This window comes from Acomys russatus, chromosome 30, assembly GCF_903995435.1.
Source record: "Acomys russatus chromosome 30, mAcoRus1.1, whole genome shotgun sequence".
NCBI classification, from domain to species: domain Eukaryota; kingdom Metazoa; phylum Chordata; class Mammalia; order Rodentia; family Muridae; genus Acomys; species Acomys russatus.
In genome coordinates this window covers 35432735-35448181 of record NC_067166.1, presented here as the reverse complement: position 1 = coordinate 35448181, position 15447 = coordinate 35432735, and the positions used below count along the sequence as shown (strand labels likewise).

At 37.0% G+C, this 15447-nt stretch overlaps 1 pseudogene; it reads left to right on the top strand.

Moving 5' to 3' along the window:
• Positions 1–12556: 12556 nt before the first annotated feature.
• LOC127212308 (40S ribosomal protein S25-like) lies at positions 12557–12928 on the top strand (annotated as a pseudogene).
• The last annotated feature ends 2519 nt before the right edge of the window (positions 12929–15447 follow it).

Sequence of the window (15447 nt, the reverse complement as noted above, 5' to 3'; positions counted from 1 at the left end):
GTGCTATTAGAACACCAACCCCTTCTGATTGGGGAGTTAAACTTGTCTTAATCTACCCATCTGTGTGATAGAAGAATGCTTTTCAGAAGCTGTAGCAGGAAGTTAATTACTAAACACATTCACCTCTTCTCTCCATGGCTTGGCTGTCTGGATAAGCAGTTCAGCTGCTGAGGTACGTGCTGTCTTATCCTCATTGCCCGGCTGTCTGATATGATGAATGATTTATATGATCTATTCGACATTCTAAGAAATGTAACTACTGAAGTTTTTCTACCTTGTGTTTCTAGTACAGGCTTTCAATGCATAATATTCTCATGCCTGAGTGCCTGTGCTACTTCTGTTGCTATCTCTCAGGGCTCTCCTGGTAGTTGCTGTCTTGGAAGAGAAGCACACAGTTGACAGATAGGAGAACAATATCCCATCTACCTCAGAGACTAACACCTGTGCTGTAGAAAACGATAGGCATGGGGCTCAAACCGGGAGATTATTTGAATGAATCCAACATAAAATAGAGAATTAAATAAGAATGAGTCAAACTTATTGATTTGAGTTATATGAAAGAATTTCTTTGCTTTTCTCTACAGGAGAATGATTTTTACAAACTCCTTTAGACACCTAAGACTCCCAAGGAGGCATACTTATTTCCAGCTTTACTCTAGAAATTCAATGGGCATAGCCGATCCAACTGGAATCAATGGGAGTTCCTGTCTTGGAGAACAGGATTTTCCTTTTAAAGTTTTTCTTTAACCCTCTATATTTCCCTCCACCTGCAAGACTCTTTAGAGAGTATTACAAAGACTTTCTACTCAACGAACAGGTATTGAAATTGTGCAACATTTATAGCAGGATATCTCACCCATTATTTCATTAAATGCACATTAGCATGGAGGAGAGCTGGGCATATTTTCATTTTATTGAGAGAAACTGAGCTTAGAGAAGTGGGGTAAGTTGTAGATACAGAATTGGCAAGTAATTGACCTAGATGAGATATGAGCCTAGATCAATCTTGTGAAAATTTATGGATGTAAATCTTATTTTATCCTATTGATGACTCAAATATTATGTTTATTCCAGAAAGGGGTATAAAGCTACCCTAATATCTAGGACCGAAATACTACGAAGAGAGTTGAACTGTATTCAGTAATTGCTCAGAGTCAGGAGTAACAGTTTATGCTCTGTTAGTAAACAATGGCAGGAAGTATATTTCTTTTCAGAGGAAATAACACTGTCTGGCTCATGCTCAAATAAGTTCCATAATACTGCATATTCATGAAAAATGGGAAGAAACGATCCTTTAAATTGTCCTAATGAAGTACAATGCTAAGTGTATTGATGTCTTGTTAATATCTACATAATAACTGTCGTCAACCAATGCTTTCTTTCTTTATAGTTGAATTTATGAAGAATTTTCTTCCTAGTAATATAGACAATACAAAAACTTTGGATATGTTGCATAGTTTCCCCTGCATCATAGAAACATTTGTAAAAATTGCATAAAAATAAGATGTGAAACATGTCTTTCTATATATTCCTTCTTCAAAGTGGGCCTGATGTTCAAAGCCATATATAGACAGCTTGGGGCCCGGGGGGAGAGATCCTAAGCATATAAAGACAATTTCACCATGAAAACCCTACCAAATAAAAAAGAAGATTCAAAGACATATGTATTGCTCACTTAAAAAAAACAACACAACACAAAACAAAACTATACGGTGAGCAAAGATGTGGTTAAGTTGTAAAGCACTGATTGCTTCATGCATGAAGCAGCACATACAGAGTGTGTGAGATGAACCATATGTAATTCCAGTGCTCTGGAGGCCAAGCTGGGAAAATCAGAAAGTTAAGTGATCCTTCGCTACATAACGAGTTTGAGGTCAGACTGAGTGCATGAAATCATGGCTCAAAACAACAACAAAAAATTTTATTTGTTGTTGTTGTTGTTTGCTTGTTTGTTTGTTTGTTTGTTTTGCAAAACAGGGTAGACTTTATAGTCCAGGCTGGCCTTGAATTCATAGTGTTCCACCTGCCTCTGCCTTCCTGAGTGCTGGGATTAAAGGCATGTGCCACCATGCCCAGCTTATATTATTTTTTAAATACAAAAGCAACATGCAATTGCTGCTCTATACTGAATAGTGCGAAGGAGGTAAGATGTTACTAACTCATTATTTTTCCCAGTTGTGCTGCCATGAGTTATTCAATGTCAAAATTTTAGTGTATATGCATTAAGTTTTTCCTAAAAGACGATTCTAAATGAAAAGGTTATTCTTTTTAAAATGGCTTCTGCGGCAGCATCTTTCAACACATGCGTCTTTTCCGAGTGATGTATTCCTGGAACTCATTTCTACTAAGAGCAGAAATACACTCTCAATACTTTACTTCTGTAATCATTTTCAGATATTTAGACTATGCTCAGGACCCTATGATTATAACTAAGTTAAAGTAAATGCCAGTGTCTATGTGCTTTGCCCTGATTATCGTTAGTTCTGTATTTTAGTTCATAAAATGAAGATACTTGAGTAAAAAAGATGAACGTATATGTTAGAGTCTAATGGATAGTGACATATGATTTTCTAAGTGTTGACTCTAATAAGATGTGTCACTGACTGTCTAGCTTGGACTCTTTCTAAGAGGCGTAAAAGATGAATGAGTTTTTATTTTAACCACTACACAATTTATGCCATTGAAAGATTTAATTGTAACTTTTACTTTTGTTACCAAATGTGGGTATGTTATTTCAATAATTGGTCAAATAAGACAAAAACATAATGATAAAGAGATGTGGAGGAATTATTCCTATACAGCCTTGATAACTAACTAGAATAGATGTGAAGTCTCAACCCTTTTTTCTTCACTATATACATATGAAGTTCAACAGCTCTGCTGGTGGCAAGGGATACTTCCTAAAATGGGACACACAGTATGTTTTTGGAGGTCAATAAAGCCCTAACAAAGAAAATACAAGTCTTGGCTGTGTGTTCAACCCTTTCTCAGCAAATATTTAGTAAAAGTGATAACTAGCAATAACTAGTTGTATTCTGTACTGTTTTCACAAAGGTTAGTATCATCTCTCCTTATAAAGCTGAGTCTCTTAGGGTTTTATTGCTGGGAAGAGACACGTGACCATGGAAACTCTTATAAAGAAAAGCATTTGATTGGGGCTGACTAACAGGTTCAGAGGTTTACTCCATTATTATCATGGCAGGAAGAATAGAGACATGGCCATGAGAAGGAGCTTAGAATTCTACATCCGGTTTCATCAGGCAGCAGGAAGAGAGAGACGCTGGGCCTGGCTTGAGCATTTGAAACCCCAAAGCCTATCCCCAAGGCCACACTTTCTCCAACAAGGTCATGCCTTCTAGTAATGCCATTCCCTATAAGGAGATAGGGGCCATTTTCATTAAAACACCACAGTGAGTGTGTAGTGAAATGCATAATAAAGCCTTTGTGTCTGGTTTAAGTGAAATGTTTCCGCAAGGCCTTTGCTATGTTTGCACTAATCCCTAGATGCTGAAAATCTGTTTTGAGACTGTTTGAACCTTTAAAAATGCTGTCTCTTTAGAGAATCTGCACTTGATGATACATAAGAGCTTGCAACTGCACAGTACTTGGTCCTAAGACATTCCTAGCAAATCTGGAGTTCTTACTTTTGATTATGGTTAGCCATGGTCAAAAGGGACTGGAATTTGTGAAGGTTGTCTGCTCTTGTGGGCCACAATAGCAAGGTTACTTCGGTAGCTGGAAGCTTTCCCAGCCCCAGTTAACCTTCTACAATGTTTGAATAAATAACTGGAGTAAGCTAGCTGGGTGTCACTCTTTCATGAAGAGGCTGAACACCTCTGCTCTTTAGAGAAATGAAGGCTTAGCACCTGCGACCAACATCAATCAAGACGAGCATATTTGAACATAAATGTAAGTCATTACTTTGTTTTAGCACTCAGTACGGACCTTCTATGTGGGTTTGATCTTGCTTAGAAAGCCACAATTGTGAGCACGCTTCTTACGAGTGTGGCCTGGTGTTACAGAGCTGTAATAGTCTGTGTTGTCCGCCCTGTGTCTTTATTTCACTGTGGGTGTAGGATCTCTGTGCTAAGGACGTAGGAAGATGAGATGATGAGCCTCATGCCCAGAAGCAACAACACTCAAGTTTCTAAGAAGCAGTGAATGAGAGCCGAACTGAAGTAACATTTTAAAGTAGATTAAGATAAAATGGTGGGGCTGTTGGCAGATCTAATGCTATGACCTACTCCTAGAACTACATGAAAGCTCACCATGCATGAGCTGGATCATTGGCAAGCAGATGACTGGATAAATTGTTATATATAACCCTTCTCCTGAATATAGATATCCTAATTAGGGTAAAATTAACCAAAAACATATTTATGAAAACCCTTAGTCTGTGATAAACATGGTTTTAGATTACATAGTATACAAATATATTAAAAATTGAGCCCTGACTGTAGTTTCATGAATAATGAAGACATTTCTTCAAAGCAACTCATATTCTTTTACCTAGAGTTATTGATCATATCTCTCTTTTTTGATTGGTTTCAACATAGCCTAGAGTCAAATTTCAGACATACCTTTAGCAACTGTATAGAACTATAGGGCAGATACTTTATTCACCAATCTGACTTCTGGCTTGATTTTACTCTTTCTTCTTTCTCTGTCCCTTGGCTTTTTTATGCATTTAAAATTTATTTTGCCTTGTACACAAGTTTATGTTTTCACAAATAGTTTTTGTTAAAATTCAGAATACTTGTAAATAAGTAACTGAAGCCTCAACTAGAATTTCTCTATAAGGAAACACAGGTAAGCTCTTGCAAAGATAATTTGTTGAAAAGATAAGGTAGCACAGTAGCAGTAGCATTCTTGGACAAATCATTCTTGCCTAGGGTAGAAGGAGTAAATGAGGTGATTTTGAGCATTGTTGTTGGTAAGATTATTAAAATTTTAGTCACTGTTACAGCAGAGACATAAATCATAGGAGCAGACTGATAAATGGCATAGGGCCCATGAGTTCATAGCATCAGAGCTGAGCTACTGGTAAACTCAAGTTTCAATCTCCCTTGCTCCCTTTCTGGGAAACATGGTGATTGGGGGTGTAAATAAGCAATGGGGAAAACTTAACCAGAATTCATATCCACCCTTACTTGAGAAACTATGAAAGATGGAGATAAATAGGATCCAGTGACAAATATTTTTAAAGGTAAAGCTTAACCTAAAATGTGTATTGTAAATCTTTTAAAAAAAAAAATAAGGGTCTAATAAAACAGCAACAGAAAATATAGTTTATATTGTACTATGTCCATGCATTGATGAAGAGTATCTATTGTTAAATCACTGGACTTCTAATTACTACTGACTTAGTGCACTTCAATCAGCAACCAAGTCAAACACAGAAACATTCCTAACCTGTTTACTTCCACTCTAAAAATCTAGACTGTTCAATAAATAAAGAAGATGTTTCTAGGTCTAGATAGATGTTTTAAGTTGATAGAGATGAGATATGATAGATATTCGTTTACATTCAGAATTTTAAACTCACCAAGATAGAAAAGATGTTTTCTTCAAAGCTGCCAAATACAAATAGCCAAACACTATGAATGTAACACTTATATGATTCCTGACTGTTTCGTGGTTCTTCTTGCTGTAAGTAGTTTATTGTATATATGAGTAATAATATAAATGTACATGTGAAAAATCAAAATAAAAGTGATTATATACCATGTGAGTCTTTGTGCTTCTGTGTTAACTCACTCAGTATGATCATTTCTAGTTCCATCCATTTGTCCACAAATTTTGGGATTCCTTGTTTTTAATAGCTGAGTAGTATTACATAGTGTAAATGTACCACAGTTTCTTTATCCATTCTTCAACTGAGGGACATAATGAGGGAGGAGGTCCCCCTCAGTCTTAGACCTAGGGGAGGGGAATAGGATGAAAGGAAGAGAGAAGGAGGAATGGGAGGACACAAGTGAAGGGATAACAATTTAGTTGTAATCTGAGTAAATTAGTTAAATAATAATAAAAAGGAAAAATTAAAAAATAAAAATATTTAATTTAATTTTAAAAAACTTCTATATACTGCAAACTTCATGTAAAAATGAGAGAAATAACCACTATCAATCCTATGTGATTAAACAAATGTAAAAACTATTTAATACAGTTTGTACAATGTTCAAACTATATAAACATGAAGGGAGCAAATACCTAGAATAGTGAACTGTCAGAGAGCTGTTATGTTTTACACTACTTTAGCAATCCATTATGTTGTTATTCATTGTCATGAGTATATATCAGGGAGTGATCATGGCATCTTGGTCAAGTTCTGAGATTTCTGGAAAGAATCCAGTGGGCCTTAGAAGTATCAAACTAGGACAGCTGAGTCTTGAGTCCCTGTATGGAACGACATGTCAGTAGTGCCTATGGTTTCCATCTAAGTGCCTAGGTTCAAAGGATACATGAGATAAAGCCTGTAATGAACTGTATGAATGAATACATACATGAATGAATGAATGAATGAATGAATGAATGAATCAATCAATCAATCCTAGCAACTCAATCTACACTTGTACATTTGGAAGAAAAACTGCTGTCACTTCAGGCAATTTTAGTTTTTTGTTTTCGGGGGTTGGGTTTGGTTGGGTTTGGTTGGGTTGGGTTGGGTTGGGTTGGTTTGGGTTTGGTTGGGTTGGGTTGGGTTGGGTTGGATTTTTTGCTATTGTTTTCTTTCAAAGCAGAGTCTCCCTCTGCCATGAAATGTGGCAATGAACTTGTGATCCTCATCCTGCTCCGCCTTCCGGCTGCACTACAGATGTGTTCTGTCCTTACAAATGTGTTCTGTGTGCTAGGGTTAATGCCACGCTTCTAAGTTAGAAGTTTTAACCTTAAAGATATGCTTCCTTTTTCGACCATGCCAACCCCATTTAAGTTAGTCATAAATTCTCCTTCTATCACTCAGTATATAAAGGAATTTTTGTCTCAGCTTATTTCTAACTGGCCTTGTTTAAAATAAGAACTAAGATCATGAAGTCAATGAATATGTTTAAGCAAGCAGAAATATGTTCACAGTTCAATTTTGAAATTAAGGAGAGCACACAGAAAGATTGATAGCAAATAAATGTCTGACATTTTTTATAACTATTCCTTATTGAAAATTGTATCATTCAATCCATAAAAGAGGTTTTAGAAAACCACTTTCTCACGTTAAACCTGATCAGATGGGAGGTTTTACTTACATTAATAAATCGAATGAACAGTTTTAATTAAAAACTCATGCTATTTTCAAAATAATGCTGAAGAGTAGATTTCTGATCAATTGTAACTGCCAGATGGGAGATTTTCATAAGCTGTTTTTAATATTTCACTTTCATGGGCACATCGCTTAAACATGCTGCCTACTTATCTCAAGCACAAATGCTACTCAATCACAGTATTAAAATAATGCAATAACTTAAGTACTTTTCTATAATTTTTGTTTATAGACTTTAAATAAAAGGAATGAAATTCAATAATTGAATTACCAAAGCATTTCATCAAATTAATTAAGTTTCCACAGCCAGCATGCTGATGAGGAATTATGGTGTACCTGTTAATAAGTTAAAACGTGCTGAGATGGCAATTTGACAAGTGTCAGTGACAACTAAAATGAGAAAAAATAAGGCACATATGTATTTCCATGTGAATTTTATTTATATTAAGTCTCATGAAACTAAGTTTTATTCATATGTATAATTAAATATGTTGGCATTAGTATGAAGAAGGAGACCATTACTTTACGTAAAATATTTTACATTTGTCTACAAATGGCATTTTGCTTTTGGAGAAAGGCTTGAACAAACATTCATCTTTGGATCTGATTCTCACAGTATCACGCTGACTTAAGGAAATTATAACTTTCCCCATTTAAACAAAAATAGTGAGAAGCAAGGTTTTTCAAAGTGGTTCTAATTACTGAGCTAAGTCTGGAGATTACCATGATAGTAGCCTCTGCCTTCACTCCTTAGTCCATGCCTAAGAGGAAACAGGAAATGAAGAAGCTGGCTGGACACCAGGCTCTTGGGGTACACATGAAACAATGTCTAGAACTCTGTTTTTACTATCACTTGAGATCCTTCATAAAGCCATAACTTGCACTGATTTTCTTCTTTTCTTATCAGGAAATACATGGGGCAGCAGGAATATTAGTACTATTGTGATTAATAAAATATCCAAGGCACGGCAGTCATAACGTAAGAGCATCTCGCAACAGGTCGTTAAATAGATTCTCTGCACATCTGCATTTACCACCTACACCCTTCTTGTCATTTCAACTTCGTGAGCACTCTCTCTCTCTCTCTCTCTCTCTCTCTCTCTCTCTCTCTCTCTCTCTCTCTCTCTCTTACTATTTTTTTAAATTAATTTATTCTTGTTACATCTCAATGGTTATCCCATCCCTTGTATCCTCCCATTCCTCCCTCCCACACTCTCTTTTTGAAGAGAAGTCATTTTAAGATTTTCTTAAATCTTCTTAAAAGAGGTTTAACAAATTTACCTAATAAACTCCTAGAAAGTTTCAAAAAATAAAGAATAAAATACCTGTTACAGTGAAGCATTGGAGCAAATGGATATCAGAGTATAGTAAGTAAGCACAACTAGGAAAGAATTCATTAACAAATGATGTTTTCATCCAACTTCTTCCAAAGTATGGCCACGTGCCTAGCGAAAAGAATCCGGATCTGCTGAAAACGGGAAAAAGTACAAACAGTATGGAAGAAGTTTTTTCTACATGTTTAGGCCAAAGATGTAAAAGGTGAATCCTGAAATCACTACAGAGAAAGGAAAGAAAGAATGCTGTGTCCAAGGGGGTTGGGCTATTGGTCAGCACCCAGAAGATCCGATTATAAATGTCGCTTTAATGTGTTTTTTGCAAACTGTCTACTCCCTACACCTTATTGTCCTCATTGGTATGTCACCAGGTTTATCCTGTCTCCTTCTTTCTGTGCCACATCTCTATTGGCTTTCTCTACATCTGAATAAGCAAAGCCTTGAAGGTTAAAACACCATCATTTCTACTCTAGGCCAGTTTAGAAGTGAATTATTTTGGTTTTAGCATGAAGTTGAACACAAGTAGAAGCATAAAAAGATCCTCAAGTTAAATATTAGTGACAAATTTTATTAGGTGGTTTGAATCCTCTTGTCATCTAAAATAACCCCAAACACTAGCTAGCTTGAAATACTTTAATTACATGAATTCTGTTTAATTTGTTGTGACAGCATAATAATCAACACTGTTAATTTGCTATATAAACAATATAATTCAGCTATGTTGATGACACTGGACTGAGGTTCTGCCCCAGGTTAAGCAATGCTCTACCTGAGCTATGCACTCCAACTTTATCCAACATTCATAGGACACTCTTTGCTATGCTTATGAAGAGTCCAGTAGTAGCTGTTATCTCTTCCCCGAGCTCATATCCCTTATGAGTAAATTAAATAAAAGAACAAGGAAAACAAAGCATGATATCCCCTTTGTTAAAGATGTTTACTTTAAGTGCTTACAGTGTACCACCCAAAGAAAGACAACACCCAGAAATACATAGACTCATTAAAAAAAAATCGTCACAAAGGCAATCAGTCATTGTGGCATAGTTTAACTTCAGATTTTATACCCATGTTCCTCTAAAGGTTAAAGTAAGACACTAACGTTTGTAGGCTAAAGTACTTCTGAAAATCTGCAAATACTTAACACTATTTGTTAAGGTATATCCTTGTAATTAGATAAAATACTAAAACAGCATTTTATGAAATTATACCTCTCTAATCTGAGTGAATTAATTAACTTTCTGGAAGCTACTTTTTAGTAAGTGCTGGGATTTCTCAGATAAAATGCTGGCATGCTTAATTAGCAGATGTCATAACAATGAACACAAAATATAAGAGCATGTCCATCTTTCACTGGGCATTTGGCAACTTGCAAGGGAAGTCAAGAAGTTGGGTCATAGTACACTAAGTTATTTAAAAGTTAGACATGCTTACCTCATGCCTTAGAGTGAAACAAATTCCATGTGCATTGAAAAAATTTGAACATTTGGAAATGAAATAAAAAATTATGAAATATTTATCAAATATTTGAACAATGGTATGGCTTTCTAACTTTGACTATGAAAATGCTGCAAAAAGAAATATATTGCTAATATAACGTTTTAAAAACAATGCATACAGTAAACCTAGACCCCTCCTATTCAGATCCAGCCAATAGTCAATGCATTCTCCACAGTTGTGTGGAGAGTGGGGACTGCCTCTGACATAAACTCTGTTGCCCCCTATTTGACTACTTCGCCTTGATGGGGTGGCCTGATGGCACTCAGAGGAAGGGGAAGCAGGCTATCAGGATGAGACCTGATAGGCTGTGATCATATAGTGAGGGCGGAGGTCCCCTCTGTCACAGGTCTGGCTGCGGAGGGGGACAATAGGGTGAATGAGGGAGGGAGGAGGGAACGGGATACAAGTGACGGGGTAACAATCAGGGTGTAATCTGAAGAAATAACCTAAATAAAAAATAAAATGAAAACAAACATACCAATTAAAACAGAAAGCTTTATGTTCTGGGAAATTTGCAACTGTGATTTTTTTTTTTTTTTTAGAAATTTGGTTGTATTTCTATATTTACAGTTATAGAGTACAATTGATGAAAAGTAACTAAAATTTAACTTCCAAATAAGCGGGTACTTCAATAGATAATTAATATTAAATAAAATACAGTCATCAAATACAAATACAAAAATGTTTTTACTTTCTTGCAGCCAGAAAAGGTAAACTTAAGCAACTATTACTGATATCTAAACAACTAGTAAAATAAGTGAATACTTGTCCAAAATGCTTATGAATGTACATTGACATGGTTATTCATTCATTCCTGAGCACTACAGAAATTAATTCAATTCTGGAGAAGTAATTTGAAAACTGACTTCTCCAGGGAAATCTCCAACCTGAAAATCTAGTCAGAGGAAAAAGCCAAAAGATGGGAAAGTTTGAGTATATGAAACTTGGCAATATGAAGACAGATTACAATAAGGCCAATTAGAAGTGATCCAACATCTAGAAGTGTGATTACACTTTAACATATCCTCACTGGTCTGCAGGATAAAATTGCTGCCTGCTTTTAGACTAATAATTGTAAAAAAGTTTTGAAGAATGAACACAATTAGCTAAGTTTTCCTTGAAACAAAATTATATGAGCCAGTTTGTTATAAGTCTAATTTTAAATTATTTCTTCAAGCACTGTTAAATGAATAAAACCGAGCGTATGATAGATGTAATTTTACATTTGTTCCAGTTTCACATTTTCTCCTTGATGGGCCATGTGCTTCTACATTTATATAGAGAGGTCACCCGTTTAGAGTGTTAGTAATAGGTATCCAAACATAAAACATTAGTGAAATACAAATAATTTTTTAACAGAATCCCATCATATGGGATTCCCCCAAGCTAGCATGGAACTGCCTCTGAGGCCAAGGAACTTACCTTGAACTTCTACCTCACAATGGCTGGTTTTACAGATGTGTGTTATCATATCTGGCAAGAACATTTTAGCTGAAAATGGATAATAATGGTTTTGTAAGTACTATCTTCTACTAGTTGGACCCACATAAATTTTATGTCAATCTAAAAACAATAACATAACTGTAACCTTTTTTAATGCACACACACATACACACACACACACACACACACACACAATTGTCTCTATGCTCATGGGTTTAGGCCTGATCACTTAGGCTTAGGTGTAAATATAGTTTTTATATCTTCAGATGGGGGGATGAGATGAGAACCATACACAGACTAGCACATACTCAGCTTGGGCTGAGCCTAGAACATTTCTGTATATATCCCTAGGACTAGCCCTGGAAGCTTCTAGTCTCTGAACAATCTAACATTCTGCAAGCCCAGACCTTGAAGGCTTCAGCTTCCTGCCTCCACCTGCTAACCTACCTAGACCTAGAATGTTTCAGGCTCTGAGACTTTCCCTTTCTGGTTCTTTCTGAACTCTGGCCGGCTGGTTCAACTCAGCCATTCTGACTCAAAACTCCTCTCCAAGCTGACTGATTCAAACGTGCTTCTCTCTACTTCTCAGTTTTCTGGTTTAGAAAAACTGTCGCTGAACTTCACAAACTGAGCTGTGCCAAACTGCCTGCACTGAAATGTACTGTTCTGACTGCATGGTCTCTACTGTATTCTTGTATTCTACGACACTACTGTGCAGCTTCCATGAACTCCCTGTCTCTCTCTCTCTCTCTCTCTCTCTCTCTCTCTCTCTCTCTCTCTCTCTCTCTCTCTCTCTCTCTCTCTCTTCTTCTTAAATGGCTTTCCTCTCTTGTCTCTTCTCATGAGAGTTAGGCATGCCCGATATCTGACTCACTCTCAGTCACTTTTTTTACCCCTTAATTAGATGTCATTGTTTGGCATTAAAAATGTGTACTAAGGAGGTTTCTGGGACTGTTAGCCAGGCAGGCTTCCTTTTTTTCCAACATCTTAGTGAGGCTGCAGTGGTTGTCGCCACTCTCCTAGCTTCTCCATGCCACCCAAGGATGACAAGAAGAAGAAAGATTCTGGAAAGTCGGCCAAAAAAAAAAAAAAAAAAGACAAAGACCCAGTAAATAAGTCTGGTGGCAAGGCCAACAAGGAGTGGTCCAAAGGCAAAGTTCTGGACAAGCTCAACAATTTAGTCCTGTTTGACAAAGCCACATACGACAAACTCTGTAAGAAAGTTCCCAACTATAAGCTTATTACTCCAGCTATGGTCTCTGAGAGACTGAAGATTCCTTGGCCAGGGCAGCCCTTCAGGACCTACTTAGTAAAGGACTTATCAAGCCAGTTTCGAGCCCAAGTAATTTACACAAGAAACACAAAGGGTGGAGATGCCGCAGCTGCTGGTGAAGATGCATAAGCAGGCTAAATCACCTGTGCATTTGGGAAAATAAAACTTTATTAAATTAAAAAAAAAGTGTGTATTAAATTCCAGCCAGAGGGCTTAAAATTGTATACTAAGGGCATGTCTGTATTCCACCCAGATCACACAGACCTAGGTCTTTGGATGTGATCTCTTATCTGAGCAGCATGTTCCTGGATTAACGTTCCCCTACACTTAGGCAATTTATCAGAGGTCTCATCCCTGAAAAACTGACTCTCCTTTCCTCAGCAACCATTGACTTTGTTGCTCTTCAACTAAGACCAGGACATTGTGAATCCCCCACCCCCACAGTGTTGCATGCTCACTTGCACTAGTGTGCTCTTGCTCAGACAACCACGGCTGCTGTGAGTCTGTGTTTACAATATCCCTGCTGTGTCCAGTAGACTACGTCATAGCCATTCTCCTGGCCTCTGTCTCATACAATCCTTTGCATTTTCAACCATATTCCCTGAGCATTTGGGGAAGGATGCTCCCTGGTCACTTTGACCAGTTGTGGTTGTATGTAACAGTCTCCACCTGCTATGGAAAGAAGTTTCATTTAATTAAGGATGAATGCTGCACTCACTCATGCATATAAGGATAAGTATTTATAAGGCAGTTGAGTAGGGAATTAATTTAGCAAAACAGAAATGGTGTTTTCTCTTCCAGGAGCTATTACTCTCAGCCAAAGATTCTTAGCTGTGTTTACAGTAACAGCCATGAGTTCCCAACCATCGAGCAGGCTATTTGTTACCCCAAAACTATTAATACCAGTACTACATCATTAAGCATATACTGTCAAGCCAATTTTTATTGTAGTTTTACAGGACTCACAGCTGAGGAGCACTGTTGATGGCTTTTCTCCCCCAGCAACTTGCTAACTCTTTCCCACACAAAGAGAGCTAGCCCTCAAAGAGATTTCTCCAAATCCTGAGAGCAAAGTGTGTTGTCATGGCTTCAGCACCAGAGTTCTTCCTCTGAGTTCTGGCAGTCAATTTAAATAGCCTGTATCCTTTTGTTGGTCTCTTGACCTTCCCAATAAACAACTTGAAAGACTTATCTATTGCTTGGTGCTGAGATTGTTGTTATATTCTCCATGGTACAGGGGGAGAAACTTTACCCAATTAAACTGTAGTGTATGTGTGTGGTAACACAAGTTAAACTGTAGTCTATTCATTTATAAGGAAATTTCCAGATAACTAGATAAAACTAAAAAATGTTATACAGAGTGAGGTAACGCAGACCTAGAAAAACAGAACTCTAACTTTTGAAGTTTAGAAAAGTTCATGTCGTTAAACAGTATAGTGTTGCAAGGAGTGATAAACCAGATCAGGCTTCCAAAATGAATTAAATTAAAATTTCAAATGCAAATAGTGTTTCATAAAACTGGAAGTTAGTTTAGCCTGGGGTAGGAGAAGAGAGGGAAAAAAAAAAACAGGTAGAGATATACAGAAAAACATGTATCTCTTCTTTGTTTGAGTGTTTTGATAAAGCCCACCCCTAGTGTTTATAACAATGATTCCTGCCCCTCAGCTACTGCAAATATCTCTCCTGCACATCACTGGGCCTTCATACTGACTCAGGATGTGCAAGTAGAATTAAATTGATCTTGTTCATATGATTTGATAGATGTCGTAACAACCAAGCATAAAACGACTGATATTGGGACCTCAAATGTTCATTTTCCCTTACATACCAAAAAAAAAAAAAAAATGTTTCTGGGAATTCAAATTGTATCTTTGAAACCTGAGAGCCACCTGAGTTATTAGTACAGATTCTGTGCTCTCCACTTCCTTTCCCTTCTCCAGCTGCCATCTAGGGAGTGTCAGTAACAGCTACTCCTCCCTGAGCCCCAACCGTCCCACGTGCCAGGCACTTTTCATCTTCTGTCTCATTTATCACTAACAGCAGCCTTGTAAGGCACAGACAGTGGTTCCTAGAGGGCTATGCACGGCTCTGCATGCGCTAACAGCAATTCTTGTTTTCTGCTTCTAAAACAAATTGGACCGCTTCTCAGAAATGCTGTGTGGGAAGCATTCTTGAGGATTTATACCTGTGCTGTGATCCCCTCACACCTCCTCTGGCACATGACATAAGAAAAGTTACAAAACCAGAAATAAGTAGTAGATTATGACAGCAGAGAAAAAGAAGCCTACATATTGTCGATGACCTGGGTAACAGTCCTGCCTCCTCTTTGTTGCTTGGGTATCCTAGATGAAGTCTTTTGACCTCATGTCAAGTTTCGGACAGCTCGTTCTAATGAACCAGAATGAGAACCATTTTAGCCAAGGGTTTCAATCATTGTAATAAAACAAAAGCTTCCTCAAATATTCTTAGGCAAAAAGTGGAGAGGTTTACCAAAATTCCTTCAGAATTTTGAGCCAGAACCAGGAACCTGAATAGGGAACTGAAAACCACAAGAAATTATAAATGTAGATGGTAATTTTTTTTTAATTTTTTTATTAATTTATTCTTGTTACATTTCAATGGTTATCCCATCTCTTGTATCCTCCCAT